At 45.4% G+C, this 27,240-nt stretch overlaps 1 protein-coding gene across 2 annotated transcripts in view; it reads left to right on the top strand.

The window, feature by feature from the left end:
- Positions 1-27,240, top strand: part of BCL2L12 (BCL2 like 12) — a 136,867-nt gene that overhangs the window by 11,001 nt on the left and 98,626 nt on the right. Inside the window, exon 1 of one of the 2 annotated variants that reach the window (XM_078655259.1) lies at positions 21,125-22,447. The exons of the other annotated variant lie outside the window; for it this stretch is intronic. The gene's annotated coding sequence lies outside the window, so the exon portion shown is untranslated. Of the gene's footprint in view, positions 1-21,124; positions 22,448-27,240 lie in introns of those variants that run through there. 2 annotated transcript variants of the gene reach the window in all.

The following is a 27,240-nucleotide window of genomic DNA, read 5'->3' as shown; positions in this document are numbered from 1 at the left end:
GTGATACATGTGTGATGGTAGAACTCTGTGTGTATGCGACTCTGAATACTGAAACCAGTCGGGTACATTTTTTGCCCCTCGGTTAGCACAGCACACGATGGAGGGTGAGGCCAGCCTCCCAGGCAGAGCTACTTTCAGTAATTTCATGAAAATGTTGTTAGCAAAAGGGATATTTATTAGTTTTTCACGAGCACTTCCCCTTATGTGGATGGTAGCAGTGAGAGGTAGGATTACACAATTTCTTTTGTTCAAGGCCAGAGGTGGTGTGTGCCTGACAGCCAGACTCCCAGAGGTGAGGGGCCATCACCATCACTTTTTGCTGATAGAGCTGACAGACTCTCTAGTAGTGTGCTTGACCCAGCAGGAGGAGAGAATGTCAAGGAGGAGGTCACTTAATTCCACAATTAACTTGCATTCTAGTGGATGAACCTTTAGGAAAGATAAAGCATAAAGAAAATAATTTTAGCTTTAAAAAAGGAGACTCCCGCCTAAAAGATGAGGTCTCATGTATCAGTGGTTTACATTGCTCCTTGTTAGCATGTAGCCCTATTCCTAAGACAACCTGTGCAGTAAACCTTCTCTACTGCAGCTCTCCCTCCAGTCACCATGTAAACATCCGCTTGCCTCTCAGAGGTACTACTAGACAGTTCATGTTCACAGAGGTATGACTGCATGAAGACCCTCCTATTTGTGTCACATGCTTCTGATTGATGAGCAGCTCTGAGGAAATTAAAGGGGCTCTGGGCATGCATGTCCCTCTCCTGCACAGACCTCTCTCAGGGGCAAAAGGCTGGGCATTTCGTGTCACACACACGCTAGTTATGGGCTGAGGCACATCACCCAAAAGTGGAATCAATGGCATTTATGCCAACACTCCCATTTAAGGTGAGAGACACCATTTAAACCACTCCTCTCTGCACAGTGCCACTCCACTCTGTTATAAGCCACTCCACTCTACTCTAAGCCACTGCACTCTATTCTATGCCAATCCAATCTACACCACTCCGCTCTACATCACTATTCCACACAATGCCATTCTACTTTACTCCACTGCACTGCACTCCGTCTGTTAGCACCAGATTGTATTAACCCCTTGCATGCTGATGACGAACTCAGCTCGTCATCAGCGTTACCTGCCGTGTGCTGATGACGTGCTGAGCTCGTCATGTAACGCGGTAATTTTAAAATTGCCGCGTACAGCGGGAAAAGCCGCCGCACGCATGCGGTTAATGACTATGGAACTGACTCATGTGGAACTCATGTGGAACTGATTTAGTGTGCTCTACTGTCCAATCCCAAAGAATGCCTGCACCCCATACAGGGCAGGAGTCGAGGGTACACGCGGGTACTCAGCGTCCACCCACTATTTTCGGTGTCCACCCTGCCAAGATGTTGGGCCCCACGGAAATATGTTCAACATGTCCCAGTGTAATTTTCAGACTCCGGGACATGTTCAGCAGCTTGTTGTCTGCTTTCTATTCCCAGCAGCAATGGGCAGGCAGCAAGGGTGGTGGGGAGGGGGTTTACCTCCAGCTGCGCTAAAGATAAAGGCAGAAGTTAAGGGGTCACCAGGCCTCCTTTTTATCGATTATCGGACTGTAGGCAGCCTGGAACCTCACACTTACATGCAAATACAATGGAGAGGAAACAAAAGCACACAGCTTGTTATCTCTTCACAGATACTTGAGAGATGCATGCTTTTGCCTTTGTTCAGTCCCCCTGTATATAAGTGCAAGCAATTTAAGAATGTCAGATGTGTTGGTCTCTCCCAGTATTTACACAAATAACAATTTCAGTAGCACTATCATTTATAGCGCTTCTCATCCCAATGCAGAGTGTTAGAGCGCTTTACATAACATTCACATTGTCTATTCAAAATAAATCACATACGTATGCATATCACTGTACAAGATGTTACATGAGACAGTCAGGGTTACAAGGTGTAGGAGTCAAATGCACATCATAGCTCACTGTGGTCTACTATATGGATTACAATTTAAGAATTGCTAGTAACAAAAGAATCTCTTTATTCAATGCAGTAATCCACTTGCCTATCTAAATAAAATAAAAATCAGTGTTCTGCATGTTATATAATGTGCTTTGCTATTTTATTGTATTTTCAGTTGGCAAATGTTTAATCATACACATATCAGAGTACTATTGCATAATTATGTGGTACATTTATGCTCACAACATTGCATAATATGTTCACCATGTGTGTTGTGATATCATGAATAACAAACCTGAAGAAGGTAGCAACAAAATAGAGGTACAACCAGGGCTTTAAGTCGGATGGGTCTGTCCGGGTCTGAGCACCGGCAGTTATTTTCAGGGGGCCTTGAAACGGGTCTGTATCGGGCTCTATTTTCTGTGCAAAAATAAGACTACGTCGACTTTAAAAAATATATATATATACATGGCAATTAGCTAGCTGGTGCAAACTCTTTTTATCAGGATAGCTTTCTCGAGAATCCACAATACGGCTGCAGCATGCACATGAGGTGCATCTTCATTTACCCTCCCCCCTGCACTTGGGAGAGCAGGGCTGGTTCTATGATTTGCACAGCCCTGGGACAAAAGGGAATGTGCGAGGCCCCTCTAATTTACTTAAGTGACCCTTTGCAAGGAAACAATTCAGAGACACTGCGGGAGCCCCATTGTACAGGATTTTAGTGCCCCCACAGTTTTAACTTTCAGCCCACAAGCAATTCTCACATCTTCAGCCTGATGGGTGTAAGAATTGCTTGTGGGCTGAGAGTTAACACTGTTGGGGAGCTAAAATCCTGTACAGTGGGCCTCCTGCAGTGTCTTTGAATGGTCTACTTGCAATTGGGACAAAAGGAAGCGTCTCCCTCCCCTAGGCCTCCAGACACCAAGAGGCCCAGGGAGGGGACCCCTCCCAGGGACCCTAATTGCAAGAAGACAGGGAAACAAGAGGGCACACAGCGCCAACCCTGTGGGAGAGAGAAAGCAGGCAGCGAGCAGCCCCTTGTGGCTCCTCCGACTACACGTCAAAGTCCAGCTTCAATTATACTATTATGAAAAATGAATAGTGCGAGGCGAAATATCTATATATTATCAAGCTTTGTCAATTAGGTGATTATGGGAAACGGTGGTACGGATCACGTAAGAACGCAGTATATCGGATTTTATGAAGTAAATATTGTCTAACCTGCTTATTATGATTATTATTGTTCCATTACTACTGCTATTATTAATATTATCATCATCGCAAATAATACTATTCGTTGATAACGATGAAACAAAAATGCAATAAAAAGTTAATTTAAAAGAATGATAATGTAATAGTACTGATGCAAATAAATAAGCATCGTTTTTATGTTGATTCTGCATGGTGAGTAAAGTAGGGAGTGCTCTAATCCGTGTTTACTGACCCAGCTGGGTTGTGGGAGATGTGATTTGAGGTGTACGGCAGACTGTACTGAAGTAAATGTGCTTCGACAACCTGTGTCAATATTCTACCTACATTGAGGTTAGGTGGAATATATTGTGTCATGTCTATGTTTGTGTATACTGCAGTTGTTCTCCGAGGAGTCCTGGAGCTGGCGGCTTGTCAGAGCAAGGGGTACTGCTACACTAGTTATCTTTATTTAGACCACGCCCCTACTTAGATAGGCCACACCCCTTTGAGGTTTGCCTCACCCCTTTTAGAGCACCCCCAGTTTTATTTCCACTTAAAGCCGAAGGTACAACAGTTCCCAAACGGCACGTCTCTCCTGCCAGAGTTATCTCTCCATTATTATTATTCCCTGAGATTTACAGGGCTCCTCTGCAGCAGATGCCTTAACCCCATAAAATATTTTTAAATGCAGACTTGGCAACCAATTAAGCAGAACAGATCTACAATGATGCGTTTCCTTATTGCCAATTTCTTTGTGGCAGCGTTTTTCTTTTTTTTTTTGTTCAGGCCCAGATTTTGCGTCAGGATTGCATCACTTTTTTGGAACAACCCTGACTCCAAATCTCATTTCTAAAATATCATAATGCACTTAAATGTACTCATGATGCACCTGATAAACATATGTGTGAGATCTTAGTATCTGATGTCACTTCTAGTAATGTCACTTCCAGTGAGGTCACTTACTGTGATGCCATGTGGAATGTCACGCGTCCTGACGTAATGTGCTGTGATGGCACACGTCATGATGTCACTTGCATACTGCCTAAGTTGGTCACTCCCCCCACTTCTTTTTAGAATACTCGGGCCCTGAGCCCCAGCTGTGAGAGTACAGCCTGCAGCTACGATGTGTTTGCTCAAGAGTATCCTCGTGAAAGACTTTAACCGGCCTATACAGTCAACTTTAGCTGCTGCCAAGTAGCACTGATAGGAAGCTTTAGATGCTTTTATTCACAGCAGTCCACGGCCCTGTCACTAACAGCCACAAACATCCCTTGAAGAGTGAACAGTGTAGCTCTGCTCGCGCGTACAAAAGCCTTGGCTTACTTATCCTGCACTGCGGGCACACGTCATGCTCTGGGCATCATCAATGCGCGCTCACTACCGCTTTTCATCGCCTATCCTCATAAAAGTACTTGTCGACTCACATCGCACTGTAGTCGATAACGTTTTGCTGCCATCTAGTGGACGTTCATATACTTTCCTAAATGAGCCATCCTCGCAAAGAACCAACTAACTATGCGTGTTGCTTGCTACCTAATGGACGCTTATCTTGAATATAGGAGCTTATCAGGCCGAATTCCAGTCTTATAGCAGCTGATGGAACAGACGTACTAAAATTGCACAATTTACGTAAAACCTGGCCTTCGACCCTATCTTTACCAAACAGACCTTGAGAGCAAAAACACTGGTTTAAAGCTTTGAGAGCAAAAAACACTGGTTTAAAGCTTTGAGAGCAAAAACACTGGTTTACAACTTACAGACGCTGCATAGTTCTCTGGTTCGGTCAGAGCTACATTTCCACTACACTACATTCATTAATCAAAAGTATGGAGTAAACAGAAGCGATTAAACTCTCCTACCGTAGGATCTTGTGTTGAGAGTGTGGAGTGTGGTGGTTCTTCAGCCAAAAGACATGAGTGCTGCGGTAACAAGTGCACAATGGCTTGCATGTGGGGCTATCATCCAGGGAGCTGTGTTTCAAAGACCAAATATATGTGGCAAGGACCACACATACTCGATTGGACGGACATAGCACTATGACCTACGCCTAGTCACAAATCCCAATTCCCAGGGCTGTAAGGTTATGGTGGTTGAAAATACTGATGTGCAAGAGATTATCAGGGAGGTCAGAAGCATTTTTGAGTGGAAGTTAGGTCTCCTGAAGCATTATGTGCACAACAAAATAATATTAAAGAAGAGAACAATAAAGCTAAGAGAATACCGATCTTGGTGCAGGAGGAAGTCAAAAACGTGGAACCTAAAAGGTCTAAAGCCAGCTAAAGTGGTTCTGTGGATATCACCTGTGGGTATATCAGAAAATTGTATGGCAAGATAAGGAACGCAGTAGACCTTCTCTGCTTGAACCAGAACATTACACTAGATAGGTTTCCCCTCCACGATGTACTTGTCGTGATCCTGCTGTTCAGTGGTGAGGCATTTTTTTAATGTTTGTTCTATGTAGTACTTACCTCCCAATCAATTTGCATAAAGACACCAGAGGATGTATTTCAGTTCATCCGCCTGCCTTTCGGTCGCACCTCGACGGCAAGGCATACCCTTATGGGCAAATTCAGGTTGTGTTCTTCCAGGATAACATCTTCATGTTTGATAGCAACGTGGAGGAGAACAACTAGGCTTTGAAAAACGCCTTGGTCCATTTAACAAAAGTAAGTGGTGCCCTACAGAACGACTGAATAAAGTTTTTGGAGCTACAGGCACTGGAAGTGATGGTGTGGTGGGTCTGGTAGCACCCCCAAAATACCTGTGTTAGAGTTCAGACGGCGAATGAGGAATAAAGATGCCTTTACATTTTTTTTTTATCATGTGACATTTGCTGTAATTTCAAAGACAGGCTATGTCTTGTGACAAATTGCTGAACATTCTTTTACCATGGCATTTAGTGTTTACTTTTGTATTGTATTGTATTGTATTGAATATTTGTATAGCGCATAAAACTGTCACCCTACGGGTATCCTGGCGCTCAACCTTGATGGTAAACAGCACATTAACAGCCTAGCGTTGATAGAGGGAGGACTAGTTTTCCATCCTAGGGGACAGCCAAGTTTTCAACTCTTTTCTGAAACAAGTTAGCGAATGGGCCTGTCTAATGGTCTGGGGTAAATCGTTCCATTGTCGTGTGGCTGCCACACCAAACGCTCTGCCCCCCATTCTGGATTTCTTAAATCTGGTGGTCTTAATCAGATTTACATTAGAAGAATGGAGCTGCCTATTTGGATTATACCATACAAATCTCTCCTGTAGTGGAATAGGGCCCACATTGTGTACTGCTTTATACACAATGCACAGGGTTTTGAAACAGACTCTCTCTTTGATGGGCAGCCAATGTAGGTCTCTTAGGGCTAAGGTCGTAGAAGCCCTACGTTGCCTATTCAGTGCCAGTTTTGCTGCCATAGCCTGGACGCTCTGCAAGCCCCGTAAGATGTATTGTGGAGCTTCCAGGTACAGGGCATTGCAGTAGTCCAGTCTACTAAGGATTACACTCCTTACTACCAGCACCGGGTGTCTTTAGGCAAAAGCGGGAGAATCTGTGGCAGCATCCGCATCAGGGAGAAGCAGACACTAGAAGTTTTATTTTCTTGAGTTTCCATTTGAAGACTACCATCCATTTGTACCCCCAAATTACGCACTATTTTGGCGGGGAACAGGGGATCATCTTCCGGGGTAAGTCTAAAATCCATTTTAGGATGTAGCTGCATACTAATTGGTGGGCAGAATATCACTTCTGTTTTCCCCCCATTAAATTGTAAGGAGTTTTGTCTAAGCCAGCATACTATCTGGCGCATGCATTCCTGAAAGGTGTCCATGGACACTGCCTGTTTCCCTTCCAGGGAAAACACCGATTGGGTGTCGTCCGCGTAGTTAACCACATTAACTCCGTAAGACTTGATTAGGGAATGAAGAGGATGCAGGTATATGTTGAAAAGAATGGGGCTTATCGCTGACCCTTGCGGAACCCCATGATGTACAGGGGATTTACTGGACTCAAAGGATGACATAGTCACAGCCTGTTGCCTCCCTGATAGATAAGATTGCAGCCACTGCAGGGCACGCCCTTTTACCCCCAAGCGTCTTAATCTTTCCACCAATATAGTGTGGCTCACCGTGTCGAATGCGGCCGACATGTCTAGTAACACTAAGACAGAAGACACTAAGACAGAATACAGAAGAATCTCCATTATCGGCACGCATCCGTAGATTGCCCATTACGGTGACCAAAGCAGTCTCCGTGCTGTGGCCCGGACGAAAACCAAACTGATCCCTGTCTAGTAGGTGATTATCTTCTAGGTAGCAGGACAAAGTCCCAAGAATTTTAATCGAATATGGTAATAAAGAAATGGGTCTGAAGTTAGCCGGAACCATAGAGTCTAATGAGGGTTTCTTGAGCAGCGGTGTAACTACTGCTTGTTTCCAGGCCTCCGGAACCACTCCTTCTTCCAGAGATTGGTTACAAATTAGTCGGAGCCACGGAAGGCATTCCTACCCAGATGTTTTCCAAATTCTATGTGGGAGAGGGTCCCTTGGAGAGCTGAGGTAGTACTGTGAACTAGAGTGTTGAAAAGATCCTCCGCGGGGGCTTGAAAGTGTTCCAGACAGGTATCTTTTCTTTCTATGACAGTAAAGTGAGAAGATTTCGTAAAGTGAGCTGCGTCACAAACTCGCTGGGGTCTAGGCAATGTGAAAGAAAATTCTGTTGGGTGTAAAAAAAATCTAACACACCATATTTAAATACCTGTAAAGGCACTGTACAAATATTTCACAATATATCAGCAGTTGGAAAAAATTAAATAAGGCACTTTTTTTGTAGTTCTGAAGTGTGATGGAAACCAAGATATTAATAGGATTAAAAAAAACACGTGGTGATGTGCAAATAATAAATATTTGCTGAAACTCGATTTCCGCACATCATCCTTTGTGAGCTACATGGTTTCATCCGTAAAACTCCATGTCTGAAAATTTCAATGGAAAATATGCTGTCTGTGATTGGCAGTTCACAACCACACCATGATTCAGTAATACATTTGCACCCTGTGCTCCAAAATGCACCACCGGCTACGGATCTCATGGCTAACAGAATGATGCTGAATAGGCGGGACTCATTTGCTACACTTTGTGCAACACTTGGATTTGTGAATCCCTCTGACATCAGTGATGGAACATTATTGACAGCACCCCCACTCTTAGAAGCCATAGCGTCTCAGGCCCACTCCACATCTAACTTCGCGATACTAGGAGACCTCAACATCCACTTCGATGACCCCCTAGATACAGGGGCAGTCGACTTAATTGCAGAACTGGCTGCCTACGGTCTCCACCTCATCAACTCTGGAGCCACACACACTAAAGGTCATTTACTCGATCCAGTGTTTACCAACATCCCCACCCTTCAAGCCAAAGAGTCCCTACCCCTCCCGTGGACGGACCACTTCATGGTCTCTCTCCGCCTACCAGGAGCCTTCAAGAAACTCCACAAACCCACCACCTATACCAGGAACAGGGCATGGGCCAGACTCTCCGCACAGGAATGGGCCAGAACCCTGAACTCTACCACCCCTACCCCTTCGGAAGATCCGGTCACCGCAGATAGCAAATTCAGGGAGTGGATCTCCATGTCACTCGACTCTATCCTCCCCTTAAAAACCCGTGAGAATAAAAACGGGAAATTAGGATCTGCCCCATGGTACACCCCGGAACTCCGGACTCTCCGCAAAGACTGCAAAAAAGCAGAGCGACTATGGAGGAAAGACTGGCTGCACGCCAGCAAGGAAGCCTATCAGAGGTCGGTGAGAATCTACAAATCAACCCTGAAGCTCACTAAAGCCTCACACTACGACACTAGAATAAAAAACTCCACCAACTCGGCAAGAGAATCCTTTCTCATCGCCAAAGAGCTATTGAAAATACCAGCTCCCCCCTCATCCATCACTCCCCCGGCGGACAGAAGTGACGAATTGGCTACCTACTTCAACTCCAAAATCGCACGTATTCTAGTCTCCCTCCCCCACCCCTGCCTGCTGAACCACATGGACAATGATGCATCTTCCAACCTCTCAGGAAACATCATGCATCCTCAGCTGACCGCTTTCAGAGCAGTAACACTGGACGAAGTAGGCACAACCATGGCCAAAATGAAAAGCGGCTCCCCTCTAGATCCTGCCCCCATTAGATTCCTGAAAACAGTAGCCCCTGTCATCGTGCCTACGATCACGGAGCTGATAAACATATCGCTATCTCAAGGCTCTGTCCCCCCAAGCTGGAAGAGTGCAGTAGTCAAGGCACTCCTAAAAAAACCTCATTTGGACCCCGCCGACATGGCGAACTACCGGCCAATCTCACTCCTCCCATGCGTCAGCAAAATGGCCGAGAAACTGGTCAATGGGCAACTGTCACAGTTCCTTGAATCAAACAACCTTCTGCGGCAGTCACAAACTGGATTCCGCCCGGGCCACGGCACAAATACCGCCCTTCTCGCTGTCATCGAGGAGGCAAGGTGCATCCTGGATTCAGGAGGGTCAGTGGCAGTGATCCTCCTGGACCTCAGCGCAGCCTTCGACATGGTTAACCACCGTGTCCTACTCCATCGGCTGGCCGTGGCAGGGCTCGCAGGTTCGGCGCTCACATGGATAGAATCCTTCCTTTCAGGGCGCTCGTTCCAGGTATGGGATGGCAACTCCCACTCTGCCTCCCTCCCCCTTGCGAGCGGAGTCCCCCAGGGGTCATCCCTAAGCCCCACTTTATTCAACACCTACATGGCCCCCCTCGAGGATGTCGTCGCCCCCTTCGGGATTAAGATAGTGAGCTATGCGGACGACACGCAATTGGTCGTCTCACTCTCACATCTGGACAATCACCCAGACAATCTGCCGAACTGCCTCCAACAAATTCACCACTGGATGTGCGAGTCATCGCTCAAGCTAAACGGATCAAAGACAGAAGTCATGCTTTTGGGCAAGCAATGGACCACCATCCCCTCTTCGGTCTGGCCAGACGTCTTCGGGGAAGTACCCACCCCGAAACAAGTAATTAAGACCTTAGGAGTCTGGCTGGAACCCGAGCTGTCTCTGAAAACCCAAGCAACCAAAACAGCAGGCACCTGTTTTGGTCTCATGCGCTCCATCCGCAGGATCCTCCCACTACTTCCGCCCCTATCTAGGAAACTCTTGGTCCAAGGCCTGATCCTTGCGCGGCTAGACTACAGTAACACGGTCTATCTAGGAGCTCCTGAAGCCACTATGGCTAAACTTCAGCGTACGCAAAACGCAGCTGCCCGGCTCCTTATGAATCTCCCTTCCAGAGTCTCAGCCAGACCAGCGATCAAGGCCCTCCACTGGCTTCCAATACGACAAAGGGTAGAATTCAAGGCCCTGTGCACCGCACACAAACTTCTCAACGGTCTCGGCCCTGCTATCCTGAGAGACCTGGTTACCCCCTACAAGGCCCCCAGATGCCTACGCTCGAACAATGAGCGTCTGGCCAACGTCCCCAGATACAGGAAGGCGCGCACCGGCGGTAGACGCTTTTCTGTAAAAGCATCCTCAGGATGGAACTCACTTCCTCGCCCCCTGAGGCAGGAACCCAGCCATCTCCTTTTCCAGAAAAAATTGAAAACGCTGCTGTTCCCAAAATAAAGTCCCCTCTCCCCTCTGGTCTCCACAAATGCTACAGCGCGGGGATGCCTCCGGGTCACCAGGCGCTCTATAAATCGCTAAATAAATAATAAATAAAATAAAATTGTTTCAGCGCCCCCGCTTGGAGCAACAGGTGTAGACTAACCAACCCTGCCAATAGAGAGAGGGTAAAAGCAGGTCTTTGACAAGCAATCAAGGGTGCTTCTGTAGTGATAGATAAAAGATAAGGAGAAAAGTTCCCTTAAGGGTTTGATTGAGTATCAATGTAAAATTGTAAACTATGTTGTTAATAAGACTGCGCTGATATGGGTGTTGCTACAAGGGGGGAGACATTTAAGTGTAGGGATGGCCGGAAAGATATGCTTAAGGGTATACAAGAAGACATTTTTAGTGCTAATATTTTAACTAAGTGGAATATCAAGAAAAAAAAACATCATTACTGTGGGCATGAGTGCCAAGGGAACGGCTGCTTTGTTATTATAAGCGTGTGGTAGTGTGGAGAAGACAGTAGCATTGGCATCATGATTGCTCTCAGATTTAGAGAGAAATTACTTGCCATTGAGAGGGAGGCACTGTCTGTGTTTGAAACTTTTATTAGAACACATTTGTATGGTGGTCAGTGCTGGAGCCCGGGGACACACTCCATGTCGCTGCTTGATTGGCGAGGTTAGCTTCTAGGCTACAAGCTCACAGGTTGAGAGTACATTCCGGGGTGAAATAATAAAAAAAGAGTATTGTCTTTCCTGATTGATCATAGACTGTGGTGCGGAGGAAGTTGTTGCCGGTGTAGCATTGGCTGAGTAAAGTGAAAGTATTTCAAAGGAAAAGGGATTAGAAGTGGATAGGGAGAGGGGCCAACTGAAGGAAGTTAAAGATTGGAGCAAGAAGGGCGAGACGAGAGGGTGGTGTGAGTGTGGATGTCAGACCATTACTCAAGATGGTGTAAACAGATACTCGTGATCGTGCATAGAAGTCTAACATGTATTTCATGCAAAAATAGCAATCAAGCATTGAAAACAACGAGGCAATTAACGGATCAGAGCTAAATTTGTTGAGGCACATGTGGATTACCATTTTCATGGTCCAGCAATAATCATTAAAGTATATGCATATAGAGTCACAAATTAGGTTTTAATCATGCAAGGAGATAAATGTATATATCTTGAAAGATTACGCAGATGTATGGTTGCCATTGCCCATGAGGGTAAACTGTGACATGGATCAAACTGTGACATTGACTTGCATCAATGAAAATTTTGAGTGGCTACATATGCACCAGAAATCACCTGTGGATTGAGAGACTGCAGAATATGTAAGGAGGGTGAGAAACGATTAAAGGTAGGACGAGGAGGATGGATAGGTCATCCCAGTGTTCCTTGGATCCGTGTGTTTGGGCTTTGTTGGCACCATGCTGTGACAGCGGGAAAGCTAAATGTTTTCCATGGTGATAGTAGATGTATATGCAAAATGGCTGGAGCTCAAAAGGAGGTTTGTGGAAAGTGTTTGGAAGAGAGGGGGTCCCCTCGTATTTGATGACAGATAACAGAACACAATTAATATCTGTTAGGATGTGTGAATTTCTGGAACAGATGGGTGTAAAACACCGCGGGATAGAACGAGGGGGGCTGTGTTTCACCGGGTTGGCGAGTGTGAATCTGATGCACATGAGGAAGGATGTAGTAGTTTTATGTTAATGAGTGATATTGAGTGTTATAGTTCCGTGGCCAAGAGGGGCGCTGTGGAGAATGGCATGGGACATGGTAGTCGAGGACAGCATGAGGTCTGACAGAGGAAGGGTGAGGAGGCCGCCTAGCAGAATAGGAGCCTTTGTATGTATGGTAACATGTGCTATTAGACCTCTTGCTTAGGGTGACCAGATGACTCCGTGTCACTTCGATGCACCTTTTCCTATTCTGTGTTTTGATTTAAAAATCAGTGCATTCTGGGGGCTGTAGTCTTAGTTCATTTAAATAAAGCCTACATCCTTGATAACAATGATATGTAAAGTCAGAACCAGGAATGGAAGAGCGGTGTCCTTGGAACGTGGTGTCAAGGTGTTCTAGCGTGTGAGTTGAGCCAATCTAAACTACCACTTTTCCTTGGTTGGCTTACCTGCATGGCTATTTTATTGCTATTTTTACTGTTTGTTCTTTTTGCTACCGCTTGCTATCTTGTGCTTTATTTTATTTGTTGTCCTTATTATTACGTTTTTGCTAGGTTATTTGAGGTTTGAGAAGTGAAGGACGTGTGCCGTAGTGTGTGCAGTCTCGTAGATTGTGGCTGCTAACATTACCTCTACGTCACTCTTCCTCGTCCCTGTCATGACTAGTGAGAACCGCTACCAATCTCATAGGAAACAAAATATGAAACCTTTATTTAACCCCACCACCCTCAGCTGGGTGCTATAATAGGGTTGCAATCCCTCACCCCTTTCTATTTTGTTTCCTGCCTCATGGAATGATGACCAGGACTGCGCAGGTAGTAGCCGTCCTACAGTATCTAATGCGCGAGATCTTTTACTCCCTGTTGGCCTTGGAGGAAACTCCACTGCCGTAGCTGGGGCACAAGGCTGTGGGGAGTGGTGACTGGATCCCTAAGCCAATTATAGGTAAGGGTATATGTATTTTATGGTGACTTTGAAAATCTTGAAGGGGCGAGGATGCTGTCAGACTGTTCTTATTTCTGCTTCTGAAGCTGATAAGATAATGGGTCTGATGGAGATTTTTCTCAAAGATGCATTCGTTATTAAATACGCTCACCTGGGTCCCGCTGTTGGTTTGTGTGTGTGTGGACTACCATGGTTAGGTCTCATATACACAGAGGCCTAAGGGTGGATAGCGCATGCGTGGAGTCATTGAATTGCGCATATGCGAGTCCCGTTAGTCACTCATGTGTGGAACCAGATTCTATGAGCATGTGTGAACTTTTAGTTTTGTGTGAAGCATTAGCTCACTTGGTGCCTTTTGTGGTGGGTCCTAAGTACTTTAAAAGGGGTAAAATTCCATATTTTATTTTATTGTAATTCTATAACACATGGTTATTAGTTGCATTTCTATTAATATAGGGAAACAATCGCACAAGAGGAGTCTCTTATCGCCTTCCCCTCTTCAACAAGCAGATCTTTTCCTCTTCCCAAAAGGAACCGAGAGGATAGAGGAGATGATGGCAAACTTAAGAGACTGATTCTAGAAACCTTTGCTTCCCTTAAACAAAAGAAAGAACATGGTGTGGATTTGATTGTGCAGGAAAGCATGATTTCAGATATTTCTGCATCTGAGTTTTCTGATGGGTCCTCTATCCAGCCTCCAGATCACAAGGGAAGTATATTTTAAAAGATTTGATGCCTGAACTGCTAACATATATAAAGAATAATAGGGAGTTTCCTTTCAATGAAATAGTTGACTCATCTAAAAACACAATCTTGCAATAATTTGGAAACCTGCTAGTGTTGGGCTACCTATTTATCAGTCTGGTTGGATGGTTGTTTTTAATAAATGAGAGGGCTCAAACCAGATTATTCTGCCATCCTACATTTATGGCAAGATAATATCCCTACGAAGGTATGAAAGTGAATTTGACGATTCTATCCATTTTGGCTCAGTTGTGACAAGTTTGGTGGGTAGACCAACTATGGCTGAGGAAAATATTCTCAAAGATCCAGCAGAGAACAACGTGGATGCTATATTGAAAAAGGTCTACTCTGGTTTGCATCTTTCTCTATGTACTTTTGTCTATGGGGCTTAAATGTTGCAGTCTCTCCTCTGTGATTTCGGTGAGCTGTGTGAAGTGATTCAAAAGTTTAGTTTCTTTCAGATATTTCATTTGACGCTGTAACAGGTTCTGCAATGGCTTGTGGAGCATCAATAGCAGCAAGACGTAATCACTTTACAGAAACAGAAGCATGATCTTTCAAGTAAAGATCAGCTTTCCTGACCATGCAAGTGGCCAGGAAGTCAGTGGTCATGAGTTAAAAGTTGGTGGCACAATCCGTTACTTCCTGGAGCCTTGAAAGAAGTCAATCAATCAGGATTCTTATAGAGAACGGCTAGTCACCCTTTAGGGTCTCAAGGCACTGGAGGTGGGAGTTCTGCAGTTCAGTCGAAGTGCCAGGTTGTGAGGTCCTTCCTGAATTGAGCCAGTGAGGGTGTTTGTGTGAGAGGTAAAAGAAGAGAGTTCCAGGTCTTTGAGGTGAGGTAGGAGAAGGATCTTCTTCCGGCCTTAGTCTTGTGTATCCGTGGGATGGTGGCCAGCGCCAGGTTGGCGGAGCAGAGGTGTCCAGTGGGAGTGTAGAAGGAGAGGCAGTGGTTGAGGTATGTAGGTCCGATGTTGTGGAGGATCTTGCAGTGTAGCTGTGCGTGAAGAGCTTGATGTGATTATTTTGTTGAGACCACCTCAGTCAAATGGGTACTGAGCATTGTCCGGAGATGATATGAATTTAAATTGATCTTCTCTTCGAGTCACTCAGAGACCATTGCTAACCCCTTACCACAGTCTCAGCAAAAGTTGAAGGCCTTGGAAGAAGGAATCCAGCTACTCTGGTTGAAGAAGTCATTTATTCCTGTCCTGTAGAAAGCAAAGGGGAAGGGTGTGTAGTCAGTTGTTGTTCTAGTACTGAAACTAAAGGTAGAATTTTGGATTGTCATACATTTGTAGGAGCTAAATAAGTCTGTGAGCTAAATCGCTTTCAAATTAGGGATCCTCCAAAGAATAATCTCTTTATTTCAAAAGGATCATTTTTTGGCTGCACTAGACTTGAAGGATTCATGTCTTCATGCGCTGATGTTCCAATCTCAAAATCACATCAGAAGTACCTAAAATCGTGTCCAGGGTCAGCATTGGCAATAGAGGGTTCTCCCTTTTGGACTTTGCTAATTTCCAAGGGTTCTAATGAAAGTAGTGGCTTCACTGATTACTCACCTTTATCTTCAAGGAATATCAATATTATCCATGCATGGATGATTGGTTAGTTTCAGCTCCATCAGTTCAACTACTGAATCATCATTAGGAAAAGACCATTATTACTCAAAACCATGACCGTGTTTTCCTCAATTTATCCAAATGTCAGCTGCAGCTATGAAATCATCTCATCTTCATTCGAGCAAAGATCGACACCCAGCAGAGAAAAGTCTTTCTTCCAGTAGAAGAAGCAGCCCTTCTCCAGAACCAGTTGGAATCTCTCATTTGTCTAATAGAAGCATCATCCTATAACTGGACTGAGATCCAGGGTCACATGGCAGCGAGTGTGTTCACAGTGGGAAACGCTTCACCTAAGACTGTTACGGATTCATCTTCAAGAATACTGGTCATCAGCTTTGTAAGATGTAGAGCAGATGAGTGCAATGACACAGGACATGATATTCGCTCCTCAGTGGTAGTTGGTTTCAGACAACCTATGCAGGGGAGTCCCAATGCATCCAGAATCGCCTCAAGCTCTGTCGATAGACACCGGCACTATCAGCTGGAGCGCGACTCTGGGAAGTCTATCAGTTCAAGCAAAGTGGAGCTCAGTAGAATGATCAAAGACTTCTTATTGGAGGGCGTTAACAACAGTGTTTAATTTCCTAATTCATTTTAAGCCTGAGCTCCCTCACTTCAACGTGCTGGAAAGGTCTGATAGTACAATGTCAGTAGCTTGTATCAATCATCAAGGCAAAACACGAGGTAGCATGTTCCCTGGCTCTTTGGACAAAGAGTCATCAACTCTCAATATCAGCAGTGCACATCAAATGTCTGGACAATGTGGAGGTGAATCACTCAACCAGAGTGTTTGCATCCTCCCAGAACCTGACACTGTCCAGATAAATCTTCCACACAATTTGTAGGAAGTTTGGCATCCCACACATAGATCTCTTTGCCTCCAGGGCGAATGTCCTCATCCTGAGGTTTTGCCTCTGGCTTTTAGAACAAAGAGGATGGGGAGTAGATGCAATGGTTCTGAAATGGCCAACGAAGCTAATGTTTGCTGTTGCTGCTTTTCTAATAATCCAGAGGTTGTTGTTAAAGATTTGTCAGTAAGAAGCTCACATAATTGTAGTTCTTCCCCTTGAGCCTGGATGTACTAACTTCCAACTTTGCAATTAGATGGCGCTTCAGACTCCTTGGGTCCTTCCTCACTTTCCAGCCCTCCTAAAGACAACCAGCCCTCTACTTCCTGTACTACTCACGCTATCAGATTGGAGGGTCAAAGGTTAAATCTCTTGAAACAAGGGATGTCTCTGTATTTAGTAGAAGTGGTCCATGATTCTAGGGGACCTTCTCCTCTTGAGTCTTATTCTGAAAAGTCAATGAAGGAGGCAGAGGATCTAGTTCCTAGGCTGTTTTAAAGTTTTTCTGTTTCTCATCTAATTTTTTATTTTCTCCTTGGGATCTCCAGTAAATCTTAACATGTTTGCAGTCTTTCCCTTTTGAAGCACTGGACACTGCTGATCCAAAATGTCTTTCTTTGGAAGAATGTTTTCTGGTGTCAATTACTTCAGCATGAAGGTTGGATGAACTTTGTCAGAACCCATTTCAAAGGGCCATAGGTCAAGCAGAAGCTACTGTACCCAGCCTGGGGGTTGAGGCCTTTTATTCCTGATGTCTTTGGCCCAAGCTACTATGGATCCTGAGCACCTGGGCCAAGAACCACTTCAGCACTTGACTCATAGGAACAGAGGTACGAGCAGTCCAAGGCTCCCTCAGGGGGAGGTGGAAACAAGGGAGTGAACACAGGCTCACAACTCAAAATGCACAAAGCAGCAATAAATCATTGTCCAGCAAAATACTCACTTTTATCAATATAAAAAAAAGAAGTATTTTATTTACAGCTAAGAACACACAGGAAAAATATGACATTCACAAGCAACTACACACTCCCCCCAGGGGTCGAGGCTCTAGTGTTTCCTTGGCGATTCCCTGTTCAACTTTCTCCTCACTCTAGCATTAGTGGTTATACCCATTCACTATTGACAACAAACAGGGTATGCTCCACTAGTTGTCCGAGTCTCCAGAGTCCACTCTGACTCTATTCTAAAGTCAAAAGTGTTCCAGCACTTTGAAGTGTATGGTGAAAGCCTGGCTCTCCCCCTCCCCACTGTGTGTCCCACCCAGCTTCCAGGAATGCAGAAATACCCAAATCTATCTGGGGGATTCCTCTACTTGCTATCCTAATGTTTCATCATGCAAACCTGGATCCCCTAAAATGGAACCCAGGGTCTTCCATGCATTGCACCATTCACAGGCATACATACCCCCAGTGCATGTATACAGCATACACACTGCAAATCACAGCACTGTATCCTCCATCTACTGTACCACTCAAAGAGACACATTAACCCAGCACATACATCTAACACGCTCCCACTGCACAGCACTGTATCCTCCCTGTACTGTACCACTCAAAGCCACTAATACACCCAGCACATTCATTTAACATGCACACACTACACAGTGCTACATTCTTCATATATTGTATCACTCATAGGCACACATACACACTGCACATACCTTTAGCATGCACACATTACCTAGCACTACATCCTTCATATACCATATCACTCACAGGCACACTTACACCCAACGCATGCATTCAACATGCATGCACTGCACAGTACTGCCATTCAATCAATCGATCAAAGGCTTTATAAAGTGCAGGGCTACTCGTAGAGTGTCCCGGCACTAGGCAGACTAGATGCCGGCTGAAACAAGAGTCAGCCTACTGATAGGCAGATCGGAACAACCAGGGTTTAAATTGCATCTCAAACAGCGTGCATCCTTTCTAGCACGTAAGTCCAAGGGAAGAGCATTTCAAGCACCACGGTGAACAAAGAGAAAGAGATGCCACCCCATCTCTTCCTCCTGGGACCACTGCCAGCACAGCGCAAGAGAAGTGAAAAGATCTGACAGGATGATATGGAGTGAGCCTATTGGCAAGATATACAGGGTGGACCCAATAGAATGCCCTGCAAATCAATGTGAGACATAGGAACTGGATCCTCCCTTTAATAGGCAGCCAAGGCAGCCCCTTAAGATGTTGGCGAATATGCGCCAATCTGGGGACTTTTAGTAGTAGTTGAGCAGCAGAGTTTTGTACCAGCTGAAGTCTCTTCAGTTAATAGGCATGAGAGAGTTAAACTAATCAAGTTGAGTGGTAATGAGGGCATGAATGACCAACTTCTGAGCCTGTGCCAGGAGAAAATGTAACAATTTCTTAGTTGACTGTAAAAGTCCAAAAACAGGAACCAACCACTGCTGCAACCTTAGCGCCAAAAGAAGTTTGACTGTCAATTTTAACCCCCAGATTGTACACTGACATGACTAGGGCCAGTGAAGGAGGACTATGATCAGGCCAACAATCACTGTCCCAGAAAGGGGTAGAGAGCCAAATAGAAAGATCTCTGTTTTACTGGTCTTACACTGGAGATTACGGTGCTGGATCCATTGGGTAACAGCAGTCAAGCAGGACTTGAGCTTGCTGTAAGCAATAGTCGCGTTCTTATACAGAGTTCGAAGGATCTGCATATCATCAGCATAAGACACAATCTGAATGCCTAAATACTCTACCAATGAAGCCATGGGGGTCATATATACATTAAAAAGCATAGGTCTCGGCGCAGAACCCTGAGGAACTCCCAAAAAAGAATGGTTTGGGGTCAGAGGCATAAGGTGACATCCAAACCGATTGACTTTTGTCTTTCAAAAAAGAGCAGATCCAGGCTAAGGCCGATCTCCCATTACCTATATTTTCCAGATTAGAAGAGTAGAGTGTTGTACTGTATCAAAGGCCACGGATAGGTCCAACAATATCAACGCGACCTGTTTTCCTTGGTTCACAGCCGGTTTGATGGAGTCAGTGACCTCCACTAAAGTGGATTTCGTGCTGAAGTGACGGCGGGAGCTAGACTGGGACGGGTGAAGGAGCTGGCACTGTTCTAGGAAGTTAAACAGTTGGCCGTTGATTAACCTCTCCAGAGAAGACAGGCAATAAGGAAATGGGCCTGAAATTGCTCAATATCGATGTAGCTGCAGATAGCTTTTTTAATAAAGGTATTAGTCAAGCATGTTTCCAGCAGATAGGAACAGTTACTGAATGAATGGAGCTATGTAGAAGAAGGTTTGAGATACGATTAATGGCATTCAGCCTAGCAATCAGGATACGGGGAGGACAGAGGTCATCTGGAGAGCCAGACTTACAAGATTTCAGGCCCTGTTCAGACTCCTCCAACGAAATGGTGGCAAACTCAGAGAGAGAGAGCAAGAAGAGGTTTTGTATTGTACCATTCCCAGGAAACAAATACACCCAGTGCAGATACACCAATCAGCACACACACATACACCCACTGCCGCACTACAAACCAAACCGATGTAGGCCAAGGGATGAGCTAAGCACACCGCAGAGGAACTTTAAAATGAGGGTGCAAGTAAGCCTCTTTCAAGTGACACTGGTTAAAATCAACCTGTTCACTCCTACTGATCACTACACTTTATGCTGCCACCACTGCACTCGTGCTGCTTAACTACTGGTGAAGGCAGTAACCTTACACCACTATAGGGTTAGCTCTTTGGTTGCTCCTCCCAGTCCAACAGTTCCGCAGTCTGTGAGACAGGCTAAGGTCATGCCGCACACACATGATCAGTGTTTGCCTATGACAACAAAAATCAGCATTAGGGACCCAGCCATATGCAAATCAGTCTTGAACCTGCGCCCAATGGGAACAGTCAAGCCCAAATTGCCAGGCCAGGTCCTCCCTGGACTGGAAACAAGCATCCTAGGACCATGCAGGTTCGGGTCTTCTTTTCAAATTAAAGAAGTGCTGATACGCTGTACCGGACAGTACCTGCCCATTTAAATAACTGTTTAATAATCATTCTGAAACTATTAAGACAGCACTCCATCACTTTTAACTAATTTCTTCATGTGCTTATTGTTGTATGTTTTAGAAGGTATAATAATCGGACTTCACTGATTTCCCCGAGATTTTTGACGGGTTGACCTGAAAAATAAAGGTCAGGTTAGTAATATGGCAACAGCCCCCTCCCTTCATTCCTTGTGATCCGACGACCTTATCGAGCCCCAGGCTCTCCAAGATGGCTGGCCTTGCTGCTAGTCCGTTTTCTATCTCTATGATACTATCTATACAGGAGCTTCCATTTAGTCACGGATTTGGGTGATAACTTGCCTGTGCTGTAAAACCGGCAGTGTCAATCATCCTCCTCTTTTTGCATTGTTACCCTTTTGCCCCGCCCTCTTTGGCACTCACACCTTAACTCCGCCCCCTGCCCTGGGCAAACTTTAGTCCCTCCTTGGTCTAAGCTCCGCCTCCGCCCGGCCGGCTCTAGCAGAACTTTCAGACTCCGCAGAGCCGACACTCTGCTGCAGAACTCGGGGAGGGGAGGAGGAAGGACCGGCGCCGGGCTGGGGCCGGAGCCGGAGCAAGGAAGAAGCTGGTGAGGAGGTAGATCTACCCCACGGTGCGAGAGCGGGAAACGCTGTCCTGTCCATCCAAGGAGTGAACAGAGATCCACCGGGTGAGGGCTGCTTTACCCAGGTGCAGCGGGCATCCGGGAACTGAGGGGCATCCAAGAAGGTCAGGTCCCAGGGTGCTCTCAAGAGACATACATTCTTGCAGCCTATAACTTGAGGTTCTGTTACACAATGCACTGTTGACGCTCCAGTTAGAGTTCAAATTCTTTTTCAACTCAACAAGGATGAAAGGGTGAGCCAGCCTTCCCAAGATTCGAGCCCTACTGGCTGCTGCCCTGATGGCGCCGTCCATTGGAACAAGAAATGCCGCTCAACTCTGGGCAGACGCGCACTGTGTTCTTTTCACTTAAGTGGGCTGAAGCCTCAGGCTGGAGGTGTGTATATGTGCAAGGAAATTCCCGGGGAATTCCCTAATGGGGCAGAGGAGGGGTACATGTAACTTCCATTCCATCTCACCCTTTGGATGTGCCCACAGGGACTGTACGGCATGCGTCCAAGATACAGAACTGGGGATCTGCTCAGGGAGAGCGGGGGAGGGCTGGAGATCCACCCGAATATTCTGTGATAGTGGAAGGGATCTGTCTAGGTATGGGAAAGGTTCAAAGGTTCATAAACTGAATCTTTGAAGGGGATTGTGGGAGGAGAATATGAATCGTGACAGGTGATGGACACTGAAGATTCCGTAAGGAAGTATGGGCCCCAAAGTTAATATACCCTAGGTTCCTCCTAAGATAGACCACAGTGAGAACTTCAAAACCTATAGGAGAGGGATACAGAATTCTAGGAATGGAGCAAGGTATCCTGGAGCACCTCCAAGGGCTGTATTGGGAATTTCAAAACCTGCCAAAAGGAAGCTGATCCACCACAGCCAAGACAGAGGATCTATTGGGGAAGCCACTCTTCCACATTGCATCCTCAGATTCCTGTCTGGATTGGCTTTTCGTTCTGTTTGTGGTAGGCTGATTCTTTGGAAGATGTGAAGTGTGACTGCTTCAGGAGAACCTTTTTTTTCTTCAGCCAAATCCCTACGAGGGAAGCGTGGATTCCAGTGCTGGAAAGGCGCATCTCTGCTAAAGAAAAAACATTTTCATTTGGGAAATAGAAAAAAAGCTCTCCAAAGAAAGATTGGATTCGAAACAAAAGAGAGTTTGTACAAGAAAAGAGCAGCTTCCTGATGTGGATCCTAGCTTGAAAAGGGTAAGAGATTCTAAGACGGAGCACAACATTTCAGCAGTCCTGAATGCCTTTCCCCCTTGACTAATTATTGCGTGCATCTGTTTATGAACTGAAATGTTTTATGTAGCACTTACTAACCTTTTTAGATTGTTTTTGTATGCAATGTTCTTTTATCTAGTCTCTGTTACCACATTTCCGTTTTGTTTAGATTGACTATGTGATTAGATCAGATTAGATCACTTTAAGGGCAATTATTGTATGCAGTACTAAGCTACAGCCAATGTGTGAAGTCAGTGGCTGCATAGTCAGCTTAAAATGGGCTTTCAGTATGTTTGTAATCAATTTGTGTTGTGGCTAGAAATCTTTTCCACAAACTGCAACTTAGGGCACTCAGCCACCCAATTCTAAAGTTGAAAATTTCACTCACCTAAAGGATCAGCTAAAACTTCCCAAGTTTTGAGAATGGCCCCTGAAAGAAAAAAATATTCTAAAATTGTGACTTCTGCTGTAGCAACTTTAAGGCCTGATTTGGAGTTTGGAGGACAGGGTATGGTGGATGGAATAAAGGCTTTATTTTCTTTTCTGTTACCGCTAGGAAAATACTGCCTGTAAGGGACAGAAAAACAATAATGACCCCCACACCTGTGGGGAAAAAAACTCCCTGGGAGTTGGGGCCATTCATTTTTTATTTTTCAGTAACAATCTCCTACTTTGGGAGTTTATTTTTAAATGCCATCCATCACATTTCTAATACAGTGACAGGATCCCTGTCAGTTTACATAGTTGTTAACAGGACTGGTGGTCAAAGATGCATGTCCTCTGCCATCCTGTCAGAGACCCTGCTGTCTGCTAAACTCTCAATCGGGCTGTTAGATCTGGCCATGTCTATTTCTACCAATGTTAATAGAAAGCTGCAAACCTTAAATATCCAGCTACTATCTAACTAGAACACACTAGCCTAAAGGGGTCAGTCCCTCATCCTTCTATATATAGTATAATTCCAGATAGTACTCCCTCGAGCAGAAAGTCTTTAGGCCGACAAGATCCTGGCCTTCTAATTTTTTGACACTGCTGTCTTCTTGCTCACAGTTCACTTTATAAAAATCAACACCTCTCAAATTTAAGACTTGGGTAATATTCCTAGCAGCTCATCTTCTATCAATGTCTCAGTTCACAAATGTATTAAATCTGTCAATTTTCTGCTAAGCAGATTTCCCTCGACTCATGGATACATCTCACCACCGATTCTTCACCTAATGAACACCTCTGCTGGCTTCAGACTATTCGGGAAGAACTTCTCCTCAGCAGTAGCTGTCCGGCACTTCGAGGTGGTACCATGCAGCTGGACCTGCAACTCTGTACTTTGGACATGACAATACCTGTGCGCCGACGTCTGTTCTGTTTTTCACACCACATCAACGCGGTCTTGAGCTTTCTCTCAGTGCTTTACTAACACAAGTTCTTCAAATTCAACAGTAATTAGACTAGAACGAATGCTCTCCCAAGAGGTCTTTCCTCCAAAAATATAAAAAGGGCCTTAGAAAGGAGATCTCTTCTTCCTCATAAACACTCCCCAGTACTATTTGAATACACAGCTCAGTTCTCCAACGCCGTGCCGGGCTCTTATTTGTCCTTGGAGCTGATACTAAAGTTGCAGAAGATCTAACTGGAATTCCTGCTCTAGTAACCAACCTCACACAGGTCGTAATCTTCTTTCTGGCCATGCTGGCCTTTTTTTATGACTGCACCATGAGGGCCACTCTTCAAGGGCAGACAAGCACCTTTGGGCGTCCTGACTCCGGCGATGACCCCAATGCTTCCTGCCAGTGCACCTTTTCCCACGCCATCCTAGGTGCCTGGAAAGAAAGTTATGACTATGGCATTATTCTACTACCCATTTGACACAATACACAGCTTTGCTCCCAGGGCCGGTCAGGTAACTGCACTTGGAGTCATCCTTGGCACCTCCCTCAAAGCAGTGGATATTTTCCAGGTGGCAAACGGGAAGGTCGAAGCTTGCACTGATTATCAACCTCCTGCCTGGACACATAACTTTGCTATGGTGGAGGAGTTGTTTGGATTTAATTCTGATGTCATAAACGTGCCCAATAGGGTTTATGTTCACATTAAAGATGATAACTGAAGCGTATAATCTGATTCCACTCTCTTACACAGGTTCTGGCCTACATCGTGTCTTAAAGATGCTAGTGGCCTGCCTACCAAACATTGCAATAGAAATCTTGCCTACTGCCTCAGCGTGTGACCAAGACCATGCTTCCTTGTACTGAGGCTCTGCTGAAACTCATTTTGGCTTCCTGGAGAAGCTGTTCTCAGGACAGCAGTCTGTGGACAAATTTCCATAATGCCCCTCTGGACAGAATCTAAACAGCTGGATGTCATGGCTTGAAGGTTTTTGATGGACAATCTCATTTGTTGGATAGTAAATGCCACGTGCTTACTAAGCCGCTGTCTGCACATTGTGGGAATTGACAAAACTGTATTAAAAGGAGGACATGAGGAAGCTATTCTATCTAGTCCGTATTGGCTTGGAAACAGACCCTAAAATGTGTTTGGATTCTGTAAATATTGTTGCTCAGTCCATTTGCCCAGCCATCACCCTAGACCACGATGCCTGGATGCGTTTAGTGGCTTCTCTGGAGATTTCCAGCCCACTTTCAGTATGTACTGCAGAGAAGGGCAACTCCTCCTTCAAACGCTTCTAGAATAGCAGGACACAACTTGCTCACTGGATCTTACCTCCCACCAACGAGGCAGTTCCATCAGCAGTACAGAAAATATTTGGCTATTCTAGAGCTCAGTAGTCCTAAACAGAGACAAATTCTCAACTAGTCCTGACACCACAACAAATGTACTGTTCATATTACGGCAAGGGTGCATCAAAGGATTGTCCTCACCTCAACCAGGTCCAGCCTATACTCTGTTGGCTCTGCTGTCTCAAACCCCCTCGGACTTCACCCTCTTACAGCATCCTCTTCTGGTGGGGGAGGGTCTCCTATTTTTCCACCAGTTGGGAGATGATCACTATTGACCACTAGTTCATCCAGCTGATTTGCAGGGGACACACCTTACCCTTCATGTCCCATTCTCTAGGGTGTGCTCTAATGCACACAGATCGATTCTGGATGAGTAGGTCCTACCCCTTCTTAACAAAGGCGCTATAGATGTGATGCCTCTCAAAGTTAAGGGTATGGGATTCTACTACCTGTACTTCTTGGTCCTCAGGAAGATCATCCGTCTTAAATTGGTAATGAGGCCGGGCCAGTTCAAAATGCTGTACCTGCGCCATTTCTTGATGGCCTTCATTTACTGAGAATTAGCTGGCATCCTTGGATCATCAGGGCACCTGCTTCCATCATCTATTTCTCCTCACTCTCAGGTGATTTACAGTGGTGCCCCAGCATTTTCAATTCAGTCTGGTCATTCAGGCTGATGTCTATGCCTTTTGTTTTCACAAACGTGCTGGCCGTTGTGGCAGCACCACTCTATAAATGTCCACATATTACCATATTTTGGTGCCTGGCTTGTAAAGGTTGTCACCAGTGAAGGAATATCTTCGGTGTGCAATGACTTCTGCACAACTTAGGTTTTATTGTCAATGCCCAAAGATCACACCTCATGCCAGCACAGAGGTTGACCTTTGTAGGAGTTGTGCTGGACAAACTTGAGGTTTGCTTTTCCTCCTAATCAGAGGATCATGGAAATGTAGACGCTGTATCTGACTCAAACACAGCTCCTGTTCCTTCGTGTCCTACAGCTGCATGGCCTTTGCACCCTATTTGTCCCACATGCCAGATGGCGACAAGGGACCTCAAGTGGTGCCTGTGACAGCAGTTGCTTCAACGCGAATGGTACCTTTTGGTGTAGTTGCATATCTTACACCCTGTTTTTCCAGACCTGCACTGGTCCACTGTCATGATGGGTCATCCACGCAGCCCTGCGCAGGCTACTCTAATCACAGACCTGGGCAACATGTTGGCACTTGCCTTTCTTTCCTCTGCTTCGGAGTAGCATCTGCACATAAATGTGCTTGAAACACAGGGTATCTGCCTTGCTATAAAGGCGTTTGTCCTTTTTGTCTCAGAGAGCACCATTAAGATGTACAGACAACACCACCACTGTCCATTACATCAACAGGAAGGGCAGTAGTGGGAGGTCATTGACTCTGTGCTGGGTGTTGATATGCTGTGGCAGTGGGTGCTATGGTGAAGAATTTTTCCAGAACCGACCCATCAAGCAGGTTCCCTTCACATGAAAGTGGACACTCTTCGTCCCCTCCTGCTGGATGAACCACAGTTAGAACTACATCCTGAAGTGACAGAAGGGATTTCAGCAGATTGGGTTGTCCATCCTAGGATCTCTTTACCACAGATCGGGAAATTTCCTTCCTTTGGCCATGAACGTTCCTCTGATGTCCCTCTGAATGGTACCCTGTACACCTTTTCACTGATTCTGCTTCCATCAAATATCCTCTCAAAGGTGCTGCATGATTTGTCTGAAGTTATCCTGATTGGCCAGATTTGGCAAGAAAGATCTGGTATGCTGATCTGTTGGCAGTCCGCATTTGGCCACCACTTTCCCTCGCGCAGAGTAGACCTACTCAAGCAACTAGCTGGTTAATCTTTTCACCCCAATTCTTAAACGGCGCTGCTGCGTACATGGAGATTAAGTGGTGCCAGCTAGAATCTTTCTGCCTCCATGATGAATTTGCTGACATCCTCTTCACTACCAGAAAGCGAAATGTATTTTTTCTGGTTGCTGGATACAGATTGTGCTGTTATGTCAGTCAGAAGGCC

Source organism: Lissotriton helveticus, chromosome 7 (assembly GCF_964261635.1).
Source record: "Lissotriton helveticus chromosome 7, aLisHel1.1, whole genome shotgun sequence".
NCBI lineage: Eukaryota > Metazoa > Chordata > Amphibia > Caudata > Salamandridae > Lissotriton > Lissotriton helveticus.
The sequence above is the reverse complement of the archived record's forward strand: the minus strand, read 5'-3'. Positions and strand labels throughout refer to the sequence as shown.